Source organism: Lepisosteus oculatus, chromosome 9, assembly GCF_040954835.1.
Source record: "Lepisosteus oculatus isolate fLepOcu1 chromosome 9, fLepOcu1.hap2, whole genome shotgun sequence".
NCBI lineage: Eukaryota > Metazoa > Chordata > Actinopteri > Semionotiformes > Lepisosteidae > Lepisosteus > Lepisosteus oculatus.
The window spans coordinates 39,012,801-39,034,477 of record NC_090704.1 but is presented as its reverse complement, the minus strand read 5'-3'; the positions used below and the strand labels follow the sequence as shown (position 1 = coordinate 39,034,477).

General features: G+C 37.3%; 1 protein-coding gene across 13 annotated transcripts in view; it reads right to left on the bottom strand.

Moving 5' to 3' along the window:
• Positions 1-21,677, bottom strand: part of rbfox3a (RNA binding fox-1 homolog 3a) — a 513,805-nt gene that overhangs the window by 352,586 nt on the left and 139,542 nt on the right. For 11 of the 13 annotated variants that reach the window (XM_069194511.1, XM_069194509.1, XM_015356549.2 and 8 more), the window contains one exon: positions 6,887-6,932. The gene's annotated coding sequence lies outside the window, so the exon portion shown is untranslated. Of the gene's footprint in view, positions 1-6,886; positions 6,933-7,021; positions 7,088-7,295; positions 7,320-21,677 lie in introns of those variants that run through there. The other 2 variants (XM_015356547.2, XM_069194508.1) reach the window with 2 other exon arrangements.

The following is a 21,677-nucleotide window of genomic DNA, read 5'->3' as shown; positions in this document are numbered from 1 at the left end:
ATAACAGAAAGATTTCACCATTTGTAGTGATGTTGTTTTTAACAAACACTGGTCTGAAAATGGCTGCATACCTCTTTAAGTCCTCAAAAATGTTTGTTACAACAAGTTCTCACAAGTCACTGATTTAAGCTAAAAGTATGAGTAGCCAGAGGGCCTCCAAAAAAGCACCTTCAACTTTTATTGCCCCCTCAACCTGCAGCTAAATAATTTATGGTGTCACTAATAGTTGTGTCGGCACCATAACTGTGATTTGTTTGCTGGAATACTCTGAATAGGTTCACTAACCTTATGGATGCCCTGTGGAGTGCTTTGGAATGCTCACATTAAAGACCTGACAGAAATGTCAATTGCTCTGCACTGCAACTTTGCGTTCCCCTCAGTAGCACAGCTGATTCAAAGGAGAAGAGCCACTGTCTATGTGAATTTCAAGTGAGGTCATGAATGCAGCTCTCCTTGCGACAAAAGGCAAAAAAAAAGAATAGTTAGAAAGTATAAAGTCAAAACCATTGAGGGCTGGGGCCTTTTAAGACCAGCACAACTATAGTTCTCTCATGATAGAGGCCTGGCTCAGGAGAGAGCATCACTCACTATCAGGGCATGGCCCTAGTCCAGGTGCGGCTTCTTCACTAATGAGGCAGGGAGTTGGAGAGAGAACACGATCCGCAGATCAGGCAAGGAGAACCATCCCTCTGCATACATTATAACTTACCTTTAACACTATCCAGGCATGTTGAAGTGAGGGGTCTGTCTTAATTATCCAAGAAATATTGCATTCATTAAACAGGGCATCCTGATAAATAGATGTTTTCAAGTATTTATTGCCAGCACTCATACTCTATGTCAGTGATAAACTGTGGAAATTAGGAAAAGCAAAATGAAAACACTGTTGGGGAAAAAAACTGCATACCGGATGCACGACTTTCATGTTCCAGATCAATCGAAGGTAACTGAATACACTATGTGTATGGTGGAATATGTTTGAAAACAACGAAATCGTCTCGTTGAATCCTACCACCTGTTCACAGTACAACCTCCAAAATGAAATAAAATACTCTGTAGTACTGAGCAATTTAAGATGTTTCCTAACCCTGGAAAAAACCAAAGTAGCTTCAAAAATAACTTTCATTGAAAGCAAACAAGACAAGCATCTCTGTCTAGTAAAGCCCAGTAAAAGAAAAAAATCTTACAAATACATCTAGACACCTGATTAGTGTAACACAAGCAAAATATTAACACAAAATGTTAAATTGATTAATAAATATTTCCACAGATTTAGTAACAGTAGTGGAAAAGGATGCTCTGTCTATCTATATGTATTTTCCTATGATCCCAGCTAATTCCCCAAGGGGAATTTGAGATTTTATTGCTTGAATATAGCTTTAATATAGATTTTATTCAGCTACTGGCATTTGCTGATTCTTCTCCTATACACATCTAATTATAGTTATCTACACTTATTACGTACTGTCTTCTGCTAGGTTAACAGTTTGCTATTTATATTGCTATTACTGTAACTGCTTGCACCCACTAGGTATATTGTTATTCCTTTCAGATCTCCATGTCCAACTTTCATGCTGCAGATGTAGCCTCACAAACGCCAGGGATTTCATAGCCTTGATTGGTAGAAGGTAACCTAATCATCTATAATTGGTAGAATGTTTCTCATTTATCTTGGCTAACTTTATTGATCACTCTCACAGGCGGCCCATCATCCACTATAAACAAGGCAAGGGAATGTCAACAAATATTCACATGCTCACTGACCAGAAAGAAAGAGAAATGTACTTTGATACTTACTGTAACATCAGTCACATGTTTTTTTTGCTTTATACTGTATGTTGTCTTAGCTAAGATAAGACCTGGCTTCGAGATTTCAAAATGGGCTTTGCATATTTATTTTCTAGTCAGTGAAACTATAAAATTACCATCAGAGTAAATTTATATATGATAGAAAAATATGATAGAATTTAAAGATTTATTATTGTTTAAATTAAACACAATTATTGTGTGTAGCAGATCAGTCTGTATGTTTATGGTGCCAATGAAGTTTTTCATGTGCTGAGCATTTTCTTCGTAGTGCCAAGTCATTTTGTCTATGCTGTAACAAATGACATTTTCAGATTGTCCCATGTGCATAAAAAGGATCAGTGATCAGTCCTTTAAAAGGCAAGCCTGAGAGGTGGTGAAGAAACCACCCATGCAACATGGAAAATATAATTAAATTTACACCTTTCATTTAAATAATAATAATAATAATAATAATAATAATAATAATAATTAGTAGTTCAGGTGGGTAGCTGCATCAGCATGCGTAGGCTGCAAAGGAACAAGTAATAGGTTTATTCCATGCTGAAAAAAAGAAGAAAGAAAACACAACATTTCGGCCGTGGGGCCGAAGGGTACACCTGAAGGGTACTCCTGAAGAAGGCCCCACGGCCAAAATGTTGTGTTTTCTTTCTTCTTTTTTTCAGCATGGAATAAACCTATTACTTGTTCCATAATAATAATTAGGTCTTACAAAATGTAACCCCAAAAGGCTATTACATTGCAAATTTCAATACAAACTACAAAGGGGGTCCATTTCAAAAGGTACTTTAGATTCTGTAGTTTTCCTAGCCTCTGGTTAAAAAAGACCTTTCTTCAATAAATTCTACTGTCCTAACAGTCAACCCAGATGAAGACTTTTCATTTCACATATTCATTAAAAAGAAATATTTAGCCTTGATAAAAAGGAGAAAAAATCTCAAAAGGAATATTTTTTCGAGTGTCTTTCAGATCAAAACCTAATGCTTTGATTATTCAGCCTTTTATAGATTTTGTACAGATGTACAGTGTACTGTATATTAAGACGTAAACAAAAAATCTTCAGCACAGCTTTTAATTACCATACCAATAAAAAACATATTAGTTAACTAAATGCAGCAACAGGGATACGACATAGTATAGTGCATATTGATTTTATTGTACTGTATATAATCAGTTACTGCTACAGTATGATTGTTCAGAATTGTTGGAGTTGGAGTGGCTTCATTTTTAAAATGTAATGATGCATTGTTCTTTTTTTTAGCTCTCTATTTAATTTACAGCATGTACAATTTATTTAAAAGTTATGACTTATCTACAGTATGTGTTTTTATTGATGTAAAGTTCAAAGAGAGATCTACAAGAAATTATAGTCCATCAGCTCAGAAGGTATCAAATTTAAAATCATGCTCTTGTTTTTACATGACCAACAGGAAAGCCCTGATAAAGTCTTCCTTTATTCTGATCTCCCTTTTAAACGCAAACATGCTGAGTGAAGAGGAATGACAGGATAGTCTGTTCAAACTCTGGCGAGATGTACAGAAGAATAGAATTAGCTTGAGTTTTAAAACATTTCAGCAAAACACTCCCTGAGCAGAGTTCATGAAGGATACTTCAGAGCACTAATACTCCAGAGATCTTACAGTACATGTTGTTGTAACGCGATTCTTCATAGACCAAAGCCACAGGTGACACCACACAGGTTTAATAAATCACCACTTCACTGTTAGCATGATGCCTTTGTAATGTGGAAGCATGTACAGAGCACAAAGTGACAGATACAAAGACTCATAGGGTACACATTAGGTAAACTCTTGTGCATTTATAGATTGGATCATTTTATTCAAAACTACCAAACGATGTTCAAATGCAATATTTTAAGTAAAGCCAAGAGTCTAGTTGTTTCTTAAAGCATTTGAAAAAGCATTATTCTGCACTTGACCAATTAAAGAATTAAAGAAAAAAACATATGATGAACATTAAAAATATTAATCTCATTTCATTACTATGGAAAGAAGCATGTATCTCAACTTTAATGTAGAAATTTTAAATTTACACAAATCAAAGAATAGAATCAGAAGATTTTTTTGTTGCAATCATTAATGCATGAATGAGAGCATGATGGGGAAAAAAACTGTTCTCTAAATATAAAAAATCCATTATTTATAATTATAAGTACAGTTATTATAATTATATCTCAGCATCAGTACTGGCAATTAGTTGTTTTCCTTGCTTGTCTTTGATCTAATAACCTCGACAATATTTTTAGCTCACTACACTACTGCAGAGCTCATTTGCTCGTAGTTTTCAGACCTTCATTATCTGCATGTGCTCTGGCTTGAGCCCCCTCTCTGCACCAGGTGCTAAATCTATTAAATTATTCCAGATCTAGGTGTAAACAACACAGCATTCTAGGAATACAGCATATGTGTGTTGATTAGGGGTATTATCTGTGGGATAAAGTAGACTATCATTCACAAAATAAGCTCGAAAAGACCAGAATCCTTATATCACAACCTTAACCTCCTCAACAAGCCATCAATGCAGACATCATTTAGATCTTTGCTCTCGAAATGAGCACAAGAACCAATTTACAAAGGCAACTTTGGATTGAAAATAAGTACTTGGTGGGATATACAGTACTGTAGTTCTAGGTCTGGTTTTATTCTCAGCGACGGCCATTTTCAACATTTCCACAAGTGCTACTGACAAGAAAAGTTAAAAACTGTGTATGATGTGGATGGCAGGGGGAATTCAAATTTGGAGCACCTCCTACATGCCCCCAATATTTTCAACTGCACCTTGAACACAAGCACAGCATGGTATTACATAGACTGGCACAAACGTTGCCACGTGGACCAACAAATTTGCTCTGTGAAGCAATAGCCAGATCATTAGTAGGTGACATTGATATGCCTGCCTTGTACCGAAGGTGCTTCATTCAGTTAAAATCCAGAGATAATGTGCACAAATACAAAGCTGGCCCACTGCGTGATGTTTGTCCTTCATTTACTGTACGTCCCACCTTAACTTTTGTGGTTGTCCTGTAAATACAGTTCCTACCATTAACAAATGAAAGAAAGAACTGACATCATCACAAAACAGCACCATTTGCTGATATCTGGTGGGGCTTCACCCAAATGGAAAATAATATACAGTATCTAATACTTACAACAGGAATTAGCTACATAGTCAAGTTTCTGAAGCTGACATTAGCTACTAGTAACCAAATGAGATTAACTAAATGGCCACTGATTGCATTTGTGGAGCCCAGTGATACTCTGTCATTATGTTACCATACTGAGGGGGTGGCCGTGTATTAGTTAACACTACTGGCATGATGACTGCAACCAGATTAGTACTGTAAGTCTGATGCCCAATAGACCTATTCTAATAGATGTCCAATTTTGTTTGCAGATGTAGATGTTTTTGTACTAAAGGGTACCCTCTCACTCCTGGGAAGTTACACATAAATGATCGAAGTTAGGTTGATCAGGTGTTTTTTCCAGTCAGTATGTTTGAAGTATGTTGATAGTGGATACAGTAGATGCACTCCGATTGTCCTATGAAAATAATTTTTCACAATTTCTGCACATGACATTTCTGGACCCCATTTCAATGCCAAGACATTGTGGCAGAGTTCACAGAACTGGCAAACCTGTGTATATTTTTAGTGTGCAAACAACAACTTTGCAGGTGAAAACTCACAAACATACAGTACATTTTGTATGGTCAGTTTCTTATCATTTTACCATCAGAATTGAATGAAGAGTGAAAAAACAAGACACGAGCACATTCCACATATCCTACAAGCACATTCCATTCCATTGTAACATCATACTCAGATTAATTGATAAATGTTGTACATGTATAATTAATAACTATGTGAGAAAATACACGCTGAGTTTCTTAAGTGCTTCATTATCTGTACAGAACAGCTTCCTAAGTTTCTGTAATTCTGAACATTTATATCACACATATAGTGCTCATTAGCAGACGTTAAATTTCCATTGTGTTGAAGAATCAGACGCAGCTCCACTATCATGAAAAAAAAACTGTTCTTGATATAGGGTTTCCAAAATATGAGGACTGGCATTAAAGATGCTTTTGACACAGGAGTTAAACTCCAATTTGAAAGTGATTCAGGTGCTCTGATACAATTATTTACACCCACCCATGCTGTTTAGTTATATAACAAGCTAATAATTACAGGTGTTTTTCTGATTACAAGTTGGCAGGGATCAACGCCATGAGCACTGTGAGGTTACAGTATGAACAAACATCATCAACGAGATACAAACAAGAGAGACATCTGTGGAGATGCTCCCTCCAAATTTTCAAGGAGCCACATTTGTAAAAGCAATCTCAATGGCTGTCATGGTACTGTAGAGAACAATTTCACAATATACCTTATTCACAAGAGTCCACTAGTGTTTACCTGCCTTTAAAACACTGAAGTACAACACTGATGAGTCTAGAAAAGACTTTTAAGACTCTGTGAAAAGACAGCTCATATGCACGTATGGCACTTCATTCATTGTTACCATATTATGAAAGAAATATTTCCTCAGGCTTGGTTAAATAAAGCTGAACACAAACTCTCATTCCTTTCCACACTTGAACATATAAAATCTGAAATCATGTGTTAAAAAGGTTTTAACAGAACAAGAGCATGCAACACATGAAAAGGAAAAAGGGGGAAGACTAAAGTAAAAAGGAGCAGAAAAGAAAAAGCCTATAAGAATAATGAAATATCCTGGAGTTTTTGAATATCTTGTACACACGCCGAAACTTCCAGCTACTTGCACCAGCTGCAACTGCACTAGTTGGTCAAAACAAAAAACCAGAACACTTCTATGCCGCCTCTCAGCTTAGGACTCCCTTCCTCTCCCCTTCCTCCACCCCCGGCAACACGAGCACCCTACACAAAACACCTCTAACCCTGACAACCGCACAAGAACCTCCAGCTCTTTGTTGTGTCGTTCTATGTCTTGTTCCGCACACCAGCAGGAAAAATATAACAGATTTACAAAAAAAAAAAACTGTGTAAAAACAAGGAAGAAATTAGCATGACAATACTCACAGTAGGATAATCCAGGCGGTCGCCGCGGTGGTCCTCTCCACGGAACCTGCACACAAGACAAAACTCCGTATGAGCGAGGAAGAAAGGGGGGGTGAAGTCGACCAACGGTTGTACAAACTGAGAACAAATAAATACCATCTGAAAAAGAAGACACGCCAAGGAGAAATAGAAAAAAAAATAAGGGGTGGGCTGTCTTAAGGAATAAAAAAAGAGACCTAAAGAGCAGGAGAGTGTGTGTTCATATCTGAAAGGCTTTTGTTTAACCACTACTCCCTACATCCTTATCTCAACCAATTTTCTAAATCCTTTTTTTTCTGACCATACAAAGAGATTTCACAAGTCCCTAGTTAATAGAGAGATATGTGTATAATATATATATACACTAATAATTATCATGAAGCAGAGATACCTTGCATTAGTGGTCTCAGGGGGGAATTAAATGCCACCTTCTACATCTACTCCCCCTCCCTAAACCCCTTCATAAAATGTGTCTAATGTTGTAATGCTGTAAATGAGCAGGAGCTGTCCCACTGGCATTGAAGTAATTGCTGGCAGTTTCATTTTTTTCCTTTCCACTTGCTGGCTGGTACTGAGCATTTTTTTTCTTTCCTAGGCATATGCCGCTATTAATGTGGCTTCTGTCATGTCAGCTGCTCCATCAGATTATTTCATCTCCGATCCCCCAATCCGTGTCAGAATCAAGTGTTTCGGCTCTATATCATCAATGCGAACAATCTGTTGATCAACAAATTGCTTCTGAACGCATCTATCCTGGCTGCGCTTTTGACAGACCTGTCGTGCAGAAGAAAGCAATGAAATTCCTCCTTCCCTTATCAGTGCTCACAGGACGCTGAGCACTACTTTACAGAATAACTTTTCTTCTGTTTCTTTCAATAAAGGGATGCTTTGAGTAGAGATTGCCTTGACCACATTCACAGGAGCAGTTAAACACAAATATACACAGCGGCGGCAGACTAGATTACACATTTTTTGTGAAAATAGGAGGCAAAGTACAGTAGATTCATTCTGAAGTACAGCCTTTTGAGTAGTGTCATGAAAAAATATTACGGTACAAATATGCCATTGTCCCACTCCTCTTGTAATTTTCATCTCATCAACATCGACACATCAACTAATTCATTACTTAACGGCCATTTAAAACCAGTGTGGATGTTTAAAACTGCATTAACCAGGTGGCTCCCACAAACTTGGGCAGAGGCGTAGCACCTGATGCTGTTTCTCTAATTTTAAATTATGCTAATCATATTTATTAATTAACAGGAATAGGCTGCCATTATTACCTTAACATACCCAATACTTCACCATTATATTGTGGACACAGTTTTCACAACACTTCCCTGTTAACAATTTAATGAGGGAAGTAATGTTAATTATCTAGTGCACTGAATAGTCTCTCGGAAAAAGCAATAGGGCCACAGTGTCACAAATTAAAACCACTGAGAATCCAACACAAATCAGCTGCAGTTTTCATGAGTAACTACATTACATGCTTTGCAAACTAGGTTATATTTCTATTTTAAGCAGAAAAGGAGAAGATCTGCTTTGTAATATCTGCTGATAATATGATCCAGACCCATTTGACCAAAGGCCCTTTTCTGAATATTCGAAGGCAGGTCACTGCACCACCACTGTAGACGCGAAAAAACGATCCCAGCAAAATATATGTGAGCCTTAAAAAGACCACAACAAGAAGTCTACAGACACAGGTCTGGTGCGAGTTTCCCATCAGCCACAAGAGGCCCCCCATGATGCATTAGGCATACTGTATCTTTTTCATGTGGCACAAAATTCCTTAACAACCCACATGAATGTGAAAATCTGTGTAAATGTAAAGATCTTTGTATAACAAAATCATATGATACAATTGATAATTTCCTCTTTAAATAAATCACCTATTTTTGCTCCAATATTTACAGTACATGCTGAAGAAATATTTGCTTATGATCACTCCTGAGAGAAGAAATGAGTGCTACAGTACAAGCATGTGCTAAAACCCACAAGCTGTTCAGACTGAAATGGATTGGTGAAGTCCAGAATGCAATGCTATGGGGTTGTGCTTTCCAATACTAGATTTGTGCTAGTATTATAAGATCAGGTGTCAATTTGTCTCCCCTAAAATGGTTGAAAACCATTTCTAACCTGAACTCATTTGAATATAAACATGCTCATCCTATCTTTGAGCCCACTCACCATGCTACAACATTTCCTCTTCTAAACAGGAGCCTGCTTTACAAAAGAAGGAGATACTGTAGCACAAGATTCTAAGAGGAGCTAGGTTCAGCTAAAGGACCTTACTACTGTACATAGTAGAATATGGGATAGTCAAGGGATATATATATAATTAATGATGTGGAGAAAGCAACCTCTCATATCCATGTGATCCCTAGAGTTAGAAAATAAACACGAACTTCAATAGCAAAGAATGGTGATTCATAAAGCTATGCATGGAAAACAGTACTACACAGCAATTAAGTGCAGGGAACAGTTTTTATTCAGCAGGCATGTTTTCTAAAAGAATTCCTTTCCTCTCATAATCTATGTTTCAAGGACATTTTTCTCTCAAACATGTTTAGAAACTTTACATGGTCCTTAAAATTAAGACTGTCGAAAATGCTTGTCTTTTACTTTACTAAGTGAAATATACTATATAAAATTAATAAAATGAAGCAATTTTAAATTGTTAAAAAGCAGGTCCCTCTCAGCACTTTATATACTCCACTACATGTGATTATGAAACATCAGAATTCAAGTTAAAAAGAGCAGAGAAGAATTTAGTAACTTTATTTCCCTGCCATGTTTTTCAAATCTCAACAACAAATCCCAGCTTCCTCTTTCTCCTCATCTATAATCCCCCTAACAATCCAACCAAGACTGTATACAGTACTGGCCACTGGTATGTTTTCAATTGGACTTAAATATGTTTATGACACATTTCTCCATGCTGAAATGCATCCAATTAGAGTGGGTCAGTACAGTGAAAGCCAAAAGAGGCCACTTCAGATCCACAGCCACTTATTCTGTTACTGTTCGGTGATCCATCACACTTTTCTGTTACTTTCTTTATTTTCTTCTTCCTCCCAAAGGGCAACAACTAACTCCATCACTGGGACAAATGACCCATCAGTGCCACCATTCATCAGAGTCTGAGAAATCACAGTCTGTGCCCACACAGCAGGCCAGCAGTTCATATCCCCAATCTGAAACACCTTGGCAGGAGACATTCCAAACAAGCCTGACCCACAGGCGCACACCACTGTGGTACACTGAGCCGTGCACTTTGCTGCTGTTTCAAATATGGTACATATTTATAGCCAGTCCTTCTCTTCAATGCTAAATAGTCAGGAGACCACACATTATGCCTCTGTGTGGTGTACCTGATTGCACTGGCTCAACTAAAGATGAAAACAGATTTGAACAACTGCAAGGGAAACAGCTAGGCACCTCATGTCCAAAACAAAAGCTATTAATTTTGTTACTACTGTAGCTTCAAACAAACCCTTTTTTCCTTAGTGAGAGGTAATTAAATACAAATTTGTCAGTGACTCGCTGAGGGAACAGAAGCCTGGCTATGAGGATGAGGCTAATGGAACCTCTCCACTAGGTCAAATGAGCCAAAGAGCTGCCTTAAGGGCTGTGATAGGATTGAGGGGAGGGTGTGAAGCAAAGGATGTTGGGTACTAGTAAAGCAAAATAGCTGTTTTCATAAAGTAATCATTTTTACCTTGTGTTTTGAACTTTCCAAAAGCAACTTCTGTAAGTTTAGCTAGTGGAAATATTCTGTCATTTTTAAAAGAGCCAAATTGTACAGTATGTTTGCAGATATATCTTTTGCATAGGTATTCAAACATCCAAGAGGTTCTCCTTTATCTTTTAAAATATTTTTCCCCAGCTGTAAACAAATTTCTAAACGTCCCCCTCTAGTATTTTTTTTCCATTTTTATTCATTGAGGCCCAGGGAAAATTAAATAACTTTAATTTGATCAGGGGATAATGCATGTCCCTGTTAATGGGAAGGACAGGCTTTACAATGTGGTGAGATTAGTTAGGTGGAAGCATTGTTATTAATTAAGACAGCCTAATTTCCATGAGTCAAAGCACAACGTGCTGGAACAGTGTGGTGCAACAGAAAAATCAGGATTTGAAAAAAAGGAATTGGAAAGAAAAATAAAAACAGAGGGTTGACAGATGGTCTTTCATCAGAAATAGCTTCTAAAACTGACTTTATACAATAGGACCTGCATTTTTTTCTTTGACTTAATTTTAAGCAATTAAATACATTCTAATTCTCAGGAAAAAGAAACACATGGGGACAGTTTCTGGGTATAGCATCTGGACCTGGTTTCCATGGAAACTGATCCAAACTCAATAAAGAGCTGCACAAATCTGCAAGGTGGATGTGGAAGGTCTCAGGAAATGTGAGAACATGTACAGTATAATGCCTAGAGCAGCAGTGAGCTCTGAACCCTCACCCCTGCTTTTGCAGGCCACAGTTTGCAGGAAGCTCTACACTCTGCAGTGGCTGTAAATAACCTCAGCACAGGTCTCAAGGTCTTCAAGAATTAAATCCATTGCTTCTGGACATTTCACAAAGTTAATCAAATTCAATCTTATGATCAAGATAAAACATCTTGATTCCTTTGTTATTTGTTTGTCATTCTCAACCCATGCATTTTCTTAAGGTACCCTTTTATGAATGCATTTAAATCTTTGTGCATGGCTATGAGATGCCCAGCATATATGGTTCTCAGACCAGATCAGCTAGAGTTTTCCCACAACACAAATTCAATTTCCATGCATCTTTCTCTCTGCTAGTTAAAATGCCTTTACCCAGAAGCAAATTGTATGCTTATACAGTTTGGTTCATTCTAAATCCTGGTGTCTCTCAGATCAGGCATAATCATTCTGAGATTTTTTCACACAATAAGCATCATACATAATTGTGCAATTAAAGATGATTCTCTTTCTAAACATTATAATGTAAGGGACAATGAGATATGGACACTTCAGGACAGATTTTAAGTAGATGGACTAACATGTCACAAACAACAAATAATTGTCAAGAGTGAGAGATTAACTTTCTTCACAGGTCACTCATTTACTGCTAATATTAAATATTATACTGTGTGAGTATAAGGAAACAAAATGCCTAATCCAATTCATCTGACTTTTAATGACCCTTTCCAGAGACCTCTCTACGTGAGAAAGTCATAAAAAGTGTTATAGTTCTTTGGTTGTGAAATGTAGACCAACATACAGTGGAAAAGTGAAATAATACAGCACTTTGAAAGATTAATTTTGTTTAAAAAAAGTGTTATTGTGTCATAGTAACCTCTTCTGTAGCAATGAACATGACTTGTATCATTGGTCCTAAAGCTGCTCAATTTACCACAGCATCACAGCATTAAGAAAATGCTTAACGTACATGAGCTGATCCCAGTGGACACTAGTGGTGACCCCCCCAGGCGGGACTTCTATAGACAAATCTCCATTTCATGTGGTCACAATTCATTACTACAACTCCAGTGCAATGAATATACGATGAATACCAAGTGAATGAAGGAAGCCTTCCCTAAGCTGCCTTTAAAACCAGAAAGATCTCATGGTCTATTTGTTATTGTAAGAATGAAAGCTACTACTACTACTACTACTACTACTACTACTACTACTACTACTACTACTACTACTACTACTACTACTACTACTACTACTACTACTACTACAACAACAACAAAAGTAAAGGCTATAAATCTCAGTCTACTTCTCATCCTGAATCCTCATCCTTTATCAAAGAACTCGTGCTATGTGGAATGAACCTACAAGAGATCTCTGGGGTTAAAATTCACATTAAGAAAACGCACTAGATATTTTCCAAGATTATAGTTCTAAGTAGTGATTAAATATCACAAATTCTCTGTGCCAATGAAACCTTAGTAATAAGAGTTTGGATGCAAAGAACAAAGTGGGGAGCATTAATGTTAACCCAATGCAACCTGCTTTGAATACTAATTGTTGAAGGACAAAGAGCTTATATAATCATACATATTCATGAAGCAGAGACTTCCCAGTATATAACACGTGACACTAGTGAAAAGCTGGTGCACAATTGTTAAACCACCATACTGTATAACCCTCTAAGAGATGAAGGGAAAGGCGACCACAACAAAAAACATGCTTCTGATACTTCATACAGTATATGTACTTTAAAATACGTGAAAAGGCTATATCTCCTCATCACGCTTTCATTTAATAACAGGTATATGATCAAATTTGAAGGTATCGTAGTTCATACTGCATATTTTTCAATCTACAGTACTACTAAAAATTGAATATTTTGATAGATGATAAAACAATAACATTAAATGTTATTAGATTTAGAGATTTCTGTAAATTCCATCTACAGATGTGAGGAATGTGTGGAATTCACATTTTGGCAATTTTTAGCACTTCTTCTGTAGATGTACAGAGAATATTCACAAATTATCTGTGAATTGAACCCCATTAGTAAAGCAATTTCTAACAACTGCTGTATATGTAAGCTGAGCTTATTAATTTTACAGTGTATCTGCCCACTTCAAAGTGCAAAGTAGATCAAACTTTTTACAGAGCAAAACGCCAATGAGAACTTTGGACTAAAGGATGTTTTTTTTTTTTTGCCTCGTTGCAGTATGGCAACATTTCAGATGAGGGCAAAAATATTTTATAGATCATTTCACCCACCCACAGCTCTCCACTTGTAACAGAGTAGTCACAGCTTTGTCAAAAATAGGTGGTAATCTTAATCTGGTACTTGTTATCATACATCCTCTGTCTGTAGCATACAAATGATGGCCAAGGCCGTTAAAAAGTTAGAAGAAAGCCATCGCTGAAGTGCATAACTACACTCCAGTGTTTCTCCCAGAGGGAAAACACCTCATCCATCTTTTAGAATTCCAGGTTTTGTGATTACTTTCTTATGGAGGGTATAAAAAAAAACCCAAAATAAGTCAATTTCTTTCTGAAGTAAGAGTTCAATATGAAGGATCCAGTCAGTGGTAAAGGTATCATCTTATATACAATAGTGAAAATCCCATTTGAATGAATGAATACATAAGCAAGGGAAACTCCGTAAAAGTTTTATGCAGTGTAAAATGGAATATTTTTGAATAAGACATCAACTTTAATGAAGTTAATAAAGATGTGGGTACATGAGGTTATTTATAGGTCAGTCTACCTTTTCTCCTAAATGCACTCAGACAGGTGTTCCTGTCACACAGTGCATGGGCATCTCACAGCTGCTGCTCCGATACAAAAATTCCTGCTGTGGCAACTGTGTTCACTCCATCTGCATTTCAGCTGTTCTTATTACAAAATTCTCTGCTAATTGGAAGCATGCCTTATTCCTCTACACCTTAATTTCTGCTTACTGCCATGCTCTAAGATTAAGAAGATTAAGACACTGAAAATAAAAAAAAATGTGCAATTAGAAACTGTAGATTGCACAGCTAGTGTTGACTCAAGTGCTTTGAAAAATTAAAGTTATTTTAAATAAATGTAATAATGATTGCAAATATAAATTCACCAGCATCCTTGTCTTCACATAACTAAATGCGCAGGATTTGCAATCAAGTTTTGTTGTATGCAATAAAGCCACTTCATATTTACAATTTTTTTATATTACAGCATTTCTTATAATTAGCAAACATTTTTCAGATCTTAGGCTTTAAAGACATTGCTTCCTTGTAGTGCTTATTCGCTTTTCAAATGCAAAATCTACTGTAGATCTTTAAGACTTGAGTGGACAATTCTACCATCACTTAAATAGTTTTTAATAAATGACTTTTTCTCAATGTACTGTATGCATGTATTTATGCATTCATAGTCACACCATTTAGCTATTCAAACATATTTTTTTACTTATCTTCACTTTTTCACAATTTTAACAATTTCAATTAGATTATTTCCCAGTTTTTTTTTATTCAGCTGAGTGTTTTCCTTGAATTTTGAACAGTATTGACTACAGAGGAAAAAAAATCTCCAAAGAATATGGCTTTCACACAGTAAGTTTACATTAAAGCAAGTAGAATAAATGCCTTCTTGTATTATCTATGGTTATTTTGTTTTCTCCATAATGCAGACCTGCACCCTTATCTAATACCCTACATTTTCTAATTATGAAAAATATAATGTAATTAAGAGATTTGCTCCATGTTTTTAATTTGAGCAAAAAAATAAATGTAATACTTGTAGACGTAATCCCTCTTTGAAAGAAACAATGCCTTTACATCATTAAGACAATTGCCAGGACATGTCAAGCCAGACAGCAAGATCTCAGGCCTTAAGGATGTGAAATATACAGTACATGTACTTCCGCTCGCATACACTGCATAGCTTGGGTCTCATGCTGTGTGAGTAAAAGTCATATGAGCAGCGATTCACATGGGTGAGTTTCATTAATTAAGCATGATAGGTTTGTAATTGGAATAAACTACAGTCATTTGCACTTTTATGCCTTAACCGATAATCATAAGTAAACATTATACATGGCATGTTTATGTGGAGAAGTGTATCTTTTGAGCTTTAAAAGGTTTCAAATCAGCGAGTTCAAAAATGTTTGCAGCAAATTTGAGAGATTTCTCTTTTTCTAAACAAGAACCTTACATGCTACGTGGCTGTGGGGCACACCGTAGAGCGGGAGAACCTGGTAGCTCTTCTGCAGAGTGAGTATTACTCCTATATCTCCTCCAAAACTTCCAAAACTGAATTACAATATCTATAGTGCAGGTAAGGACGTTTGTATGCTGTAGGTCAATTCATCACACAACCACAAAATAGCCTGTAATAAACATTTCAGCATCTCCCTTCTTCATTTTGATATAGTGTGCTGCACTGAAGAAGATGGATCTTAAGTTTTTTGCTGATGCCAGTGTCTTCTCCTGGCCTTGAGCCCTAGGAGGGAGTGGCACTGTCTGGCTGGGTGTTCTGGGAACCATCGTCCGGAGCTGCAGCCCACGGGAGTTGAGATGATTTCTGCTTTGGATACTGAGAGAGCCTTGAGACCCAGGAGCACAACATATCAATCACACCACCCGCCAAAGCCTCCGGGGTTCTGTAAACGATGTACCAAACCAAAAGCTGTCAGGCGTGATTTATTAAAATATTACGCAGACGAAATTAACAAAGAAGCTGGTACTGTTTCACCGATCTCCAACTGTAAATAACATATGGGGGGGGGGGGGGAATCAATGCAAAAAATAGGGAAAGCATCATGAATATTCAATTTATATCTTATCTGTATAGTTTAAATAAAATCTATTATTAAAACAATTTATCCAAACGGTTTTGCCTTGTTGAACAATCATAAAAACCTCATCAACTGTCTATTGCACTTCAAATATCCAGGACACAGGTATAGTATTACACTTCTCCTCATCTGCTGTGTGCACAGGATTGAGTGGCAAAAGTAACTTGACTGAACCTTGATTTGCTGCTCACTTCCTACTGTCTAGGTATCTCAGAAATTTGGCAGGAGCACTGCAGATGTAAAAAAAGGAAGAGTATAGATATTGTTTGATCAATTACAGTATGGATTTTGAATAACACCTTCCAAACCAGACTATGAAAAAGGGGAAGATTCTCCCCACACATTTATTATACAGTATATACACTATAAAATACAGATCACAATTTTCAGTTTTCTACATGGCAGATTCAGTCTTACCAAAGGTGGGTCCTAATTTTTGCTTGGGCTCTTCCCCTTGATACCTTCTCCCGTACCTCCTGTAACCAAACTCCTAGTGAAGTCCAAATGATTAAAAGGGGCTTGACCTCTTCACAAGCTTTCATAAATTAAAGGTGGTATTAATTGCTTGCTTCTTCACTGGAATTTCTCTTTAGATATATAGTTTTAACTTGAACTTGAACTATATTGCCATACTGTATGTAACCGGTAGATGTACCAGTGCAATGGAATTCTTACTAACAATCTCTTGATTGTTAAAAAGTGTTAAAACACAAAGTGCAGAGAGTGCATCAAGACAATATACAAACAAACAGTAGACAATGTACAAGTAAACTGCAGGACTGTAGATGAGCAATAAATAAGAAATTATAATGAGGTAGATGGTGTAGGTGTAGTCCGAGGGGCATGGCCGAGTGTGTTTGGCAATCGCATTGTTTGTGGGTAGAAGCTATTGAAGAATCTGGTGGTAAGTGTACTTGCTCTTGTACCTCTTGCCTGAGGGCAGTGGGGTAAGGAGCTCGAGCCCGGGGTGGTGACTGTCCTCTGTGATGGCCAGAATTCTACCATGGTAGCGGTCCTCATAGAGCTGTTTAATCCCTGTGAAACCACGGCCGATGATCTTCTGGGCCACATTCACCATCCTCTGCAGTGCCTATCTCTTTCGAGAAGGTGTTGCTGTACCACACGGTGATCGCATTGGTGAGGATTCTCTCGATGGTGACGTGGTAGAAGTTCACCAACACAGGTACTGGCATCCCCCATTGCTTGAGGCACCTCAGGAAAAAGAGGCACTGCAGAGCCTTCTTCAACATGGAGTTCATGTTGACATTTCAGGTTTGGTAACTTGAAATGTGAATTCCCAAAATCCTAAAGTTTTTGACTGTTTCCACTTCCGTTCCATCAAAACTTAATGGGCTGTGAGTGTGCGGCATGTGTCTCGCTATTAGCTCTTTTGTTTTAAATTGCATGGATTGCTTTAACTTGATTAAAATCATCCTGTTGTAGTAAACCATGAACTCTGCTTAACTATCAACGTAGCACACAGCTCTAGAAAGCAATGAACACATTCCAAGACAAGACAATTCCATTCCCCGCACCACTTTTCCTCTACACATTTGTGGTCAGTTGTGAGACGAGCAGAAAAAGAAAATAGATTTGGAAGGCTGTGATGATGATGGGACTATACTCTGCATGTGAGGTTCTTATTACAGGTATGTGAGTTTTGTTTTTCGGCTCAAGTTCATAAACCTTCCATTTCCTGAAAGTGATGTACAAGTATCACATTTGGTTAGTACTGTTCTCCTGTAGCAAAGACATTTCTGACGTGCTGTTCAGAAGATGTGCTATGGGCATAACATTTTGTTTCTGTTCGTTGAAACTATTATGAAAATGCTGGAGGTACTGCAGAAGAGAAGTACTGCAGCTCTCAGGAGTTTCTCTCCACTGTGCCCTAGAAGCTCCATCAAGCACACCAACGACTTTCAAAGGCTTCCTTTGAGCTCCACACTAATCATATCCTGGCTTGTAAATCTCCTGAGCTTGAAAATGACTTCTAACGTGCAGCTTCGCATTAAAAAGGATTCACCTCTAGATCCACAATACAATTCAAAGCAATTGTGCCAGATAAATAAGGATGAATTGTTTGTCATTTACTCTGCTGCTCTGAGAACATCCTCTTGTGAAATGTAAAGTGACAGGTGTCCCTATTTGCTCATGGGGGGCTGCGTCATTCTCTAATGAAGCTGTAGAGAACAGTCAGCCGAAGAGAAATAGACTGTTGCTTGAACTCTGAAGGACAGACAACCTTTAATCACTAGGTCTAGGTGCTATAGGGGAACTAAGGTGTGGCTACAAAATACCAAAATTAATTTCTTATTAACACTTGACTTGTCTAAAGTAAAGAGCAATAGCATATTCATACCAAAATACAAATATATTCAGTCGTTTAGAGGAATTCTCATTGTCAGTTGCACGATCTTGGTTTTGGTCATGCACTGCCTCTTTTACAAATTATTATAAAAATAAAGTATATATAGTATTGCTATTAGTCAGTGCTTAATGATTCCACATTTCTTACACAAGCTGCTTTGAAGTTTCCTTAATATGACTTTGTAATGTATTTTTATTGTTTTAGGCTAATGAATTAAACACAGCAGTACTTGCTAAAAGGTTAATCTCCCTTTTAGATACATTCTATTATTTATTACAGAATTAGAACTTCAGAAGAGTATTTACAGATGCTTTTTTGCCCATCATAATAGATCTGAAAACACATCACGGGATCTGAAAATGTTTTAAAATGATTGACAGCAAAAAGTATCATATGCTTTATCAGTTTACTGACCGCTACATTCACTAGAGTTTTGTGTTTACTTCACCATTTTTGATATGCCCCTGTTTTCCTTAGAATCTTACTAGCACCTATTGTTTAATAATTGGTCTTGGGTTTTTAGCTGTCAATGACATTTCAAAAACAACATCAATATTAGGTGTCAAAGAGTCAGGTCAGGAACTGACCACATTTGGTCCAAACTGACCTCTGAAAGATAACGAAAGATGGGGTGTTTGGAGACAGATTGTGCTCAAACTGTGGTAAAAAAGAAAGCTCTGAGGTGATTGGTTATGGAAATGGTCATGTTTAGTTACAGGATAAAACCTAAGACCAACCATGTCTTAGGGCAGAACACTGCTTTAGCAGAGTTCCAACACCATATACTGTATAGAGCAGTCGAGGAACAGATCTGAACCCTGAGAACAGCGGACTCTCATTAATGACCAGTCCTGTCTTATAAATCATTTTAAGTAAGCAGGTGAAAATTTAATTTCCAAAGAACTAAACAGAAAACAATCAAAGATAAGGTCCTATAAACGTCCACTTGTAAATATATTTAAATTCAGCTCCAACGCTTGTTCTCTTTAGACTGCTCCAGTATGGCTGGGCCTTTGCAACAGCATCAGAATGCCATCCAACCCATCCTTGAATCCCTAAGCTTAGCTTACCAGTTCTTTCCCAAGTTGAGCTTTTCCATGAAATGGAACAGGTAAGGGTTTGTTCCATGCTGAAAAGAAAAGAGACAATATTTCGGCTGAAATGTTGTCTCCTGCGCATGCTGACGCAGCCACCTACTTGAACGTCTTTCCCATGAAACACCTTTTCCATTAACTTGGCCTACTGTACCTATTTCTGCTTGGATTTTATTTAAAATCTCTCTTACTTTTTACTCCTCTTACTATGAGCAGTGTTATTTCAAATCCCTCATGTCATCCTCTCCAGTCTTCTTTGTCAGTTGTCTCTTCTTTCCCTGGTGGAGAACCAGATGCCTGGAAGCTTCAGGATTTTTCATGACCTTCTGTCAGCTACTTAAAAGCCATGGTTTCCCTGTTTGTATGATTCTACATTGTAAATGCAGCGTTGTGTATTACATTGTCAAATATTTCAGTTAGATTTAACGACACATCAGAGTCCTGCATTTTCATTAATGAAATATGTTCACATTACAGTATTACTATATTAATGCATTAACTTCAATTTCATTGGTACTTCTCTAAATTACTTTGTACCTTTAGTATTTTACATTTCAATTATATTAAATTAAATTTATCAAAAGGATCCACCATAAATATTATTATGACTGAACTATAAGAAGTAAAAGAGCAATAGATGCCATGCAGAATGGACCTTGTCCAGTCTTTTCTGTTTCTCTAAGGTGAGATGCAGGCATAAAGTCATGTGTCATTGCTCCTGCTAGCCTAACCTGCTTTCAGAATGGTTGACAACCAATGGGAGAAACACTGGAAATGATTTCTCTTAGATCAAGAAAAGGCCCCTTTTCATTTTTACAAAGGAGAAAACTAAAAAGGCTAATGATATCACACTGTGTCAATATCTGTGAGTGCCAACCTATTTCCCCATGGGTGCCTATTTGGATATGAAACTAGGCAGCTGATTCACCATTTCTTTCCTCAGAAGTCTTCAGAATCTTTTTCCTCTAGTTGCGAAATACGTCAATAAATTGAACCTTTACCGCTAAGCACCTGTGCTCTTGAAATCTAGCACCTGATGAGATGCATTTATTCTGTTTTAAGATATGTCTGAACAGGGTTTAAAATCTCCAGAGACCTAGCCTTTTCCTTTACGCCTGCCAAGTTAGAGAGTGCCGATGTTCACAAGCCTTCAGACAAATTTTATTTGCATTCATCCAACCGGAGCCAATGTGTAACAGCAGCATTACCACCTTGTAGCCTGATCGTGTCAGAGCTCAGACGCTAGGCAAGGCTAGGCTTGGTCAGTACTTGCACAGTATAGGACCTTTAAGGAAACAGGTGCTGCTTTAAGTAATGTTGGTGACCCAATAGCAGTCTTCCCTCGAGACCATAAATTTCAAACCAATGCCCCAGTATAGTGACAGGGGACACTGTTCTATAGATGGTGTTGTCTTCTGAGATGTTTATCTGAGGTCCTGTAATTAAAGATCAGATAGCATTATTTCTGCCAAGAGGGGCATTAACTCTGGTGTCCTGGTTAATGTCTGCTCTAGAGTAGCAAAATCTGGCCTCCCTAAACTTCCCCTGTAATGAAAGTGTTGAAGCAGTTTTTCTCTACTCTGTTGTGGGACTGCTGGTACATAATGACTTCAGGTGCAGATGAAGTATGTCCCCTCCTACATGTGAAATACTTTGGTGTACCCTCAGATAAAAAGCAGTATACAAATGCTTGCAATTATTATTGTTATTACGGTTACTGTTATTATTACAGTACAAATTTGACATGAGAACTGTAATTATAGCATTTCTTCAGTGGTGGCACTGTGAGCCATAACTTCAATAAATAAAGGCAACTAAAATGATTTTCTCCTAGTCATCTGTATAATTACTGTCTCAAACATAATCAGTTCTTCAATTTCAACTGTGAAAGATAAGGTCTGTATAGTTTCTGGTGAACTCAATCCCTTTTCTCTCCTATCTGCTCCATCTACATGTCACTAATTAAATCTGCAAAAATGTTACAAACCACTCAGGACATCTGAGTGATCTGAGATACCAGATTATCGC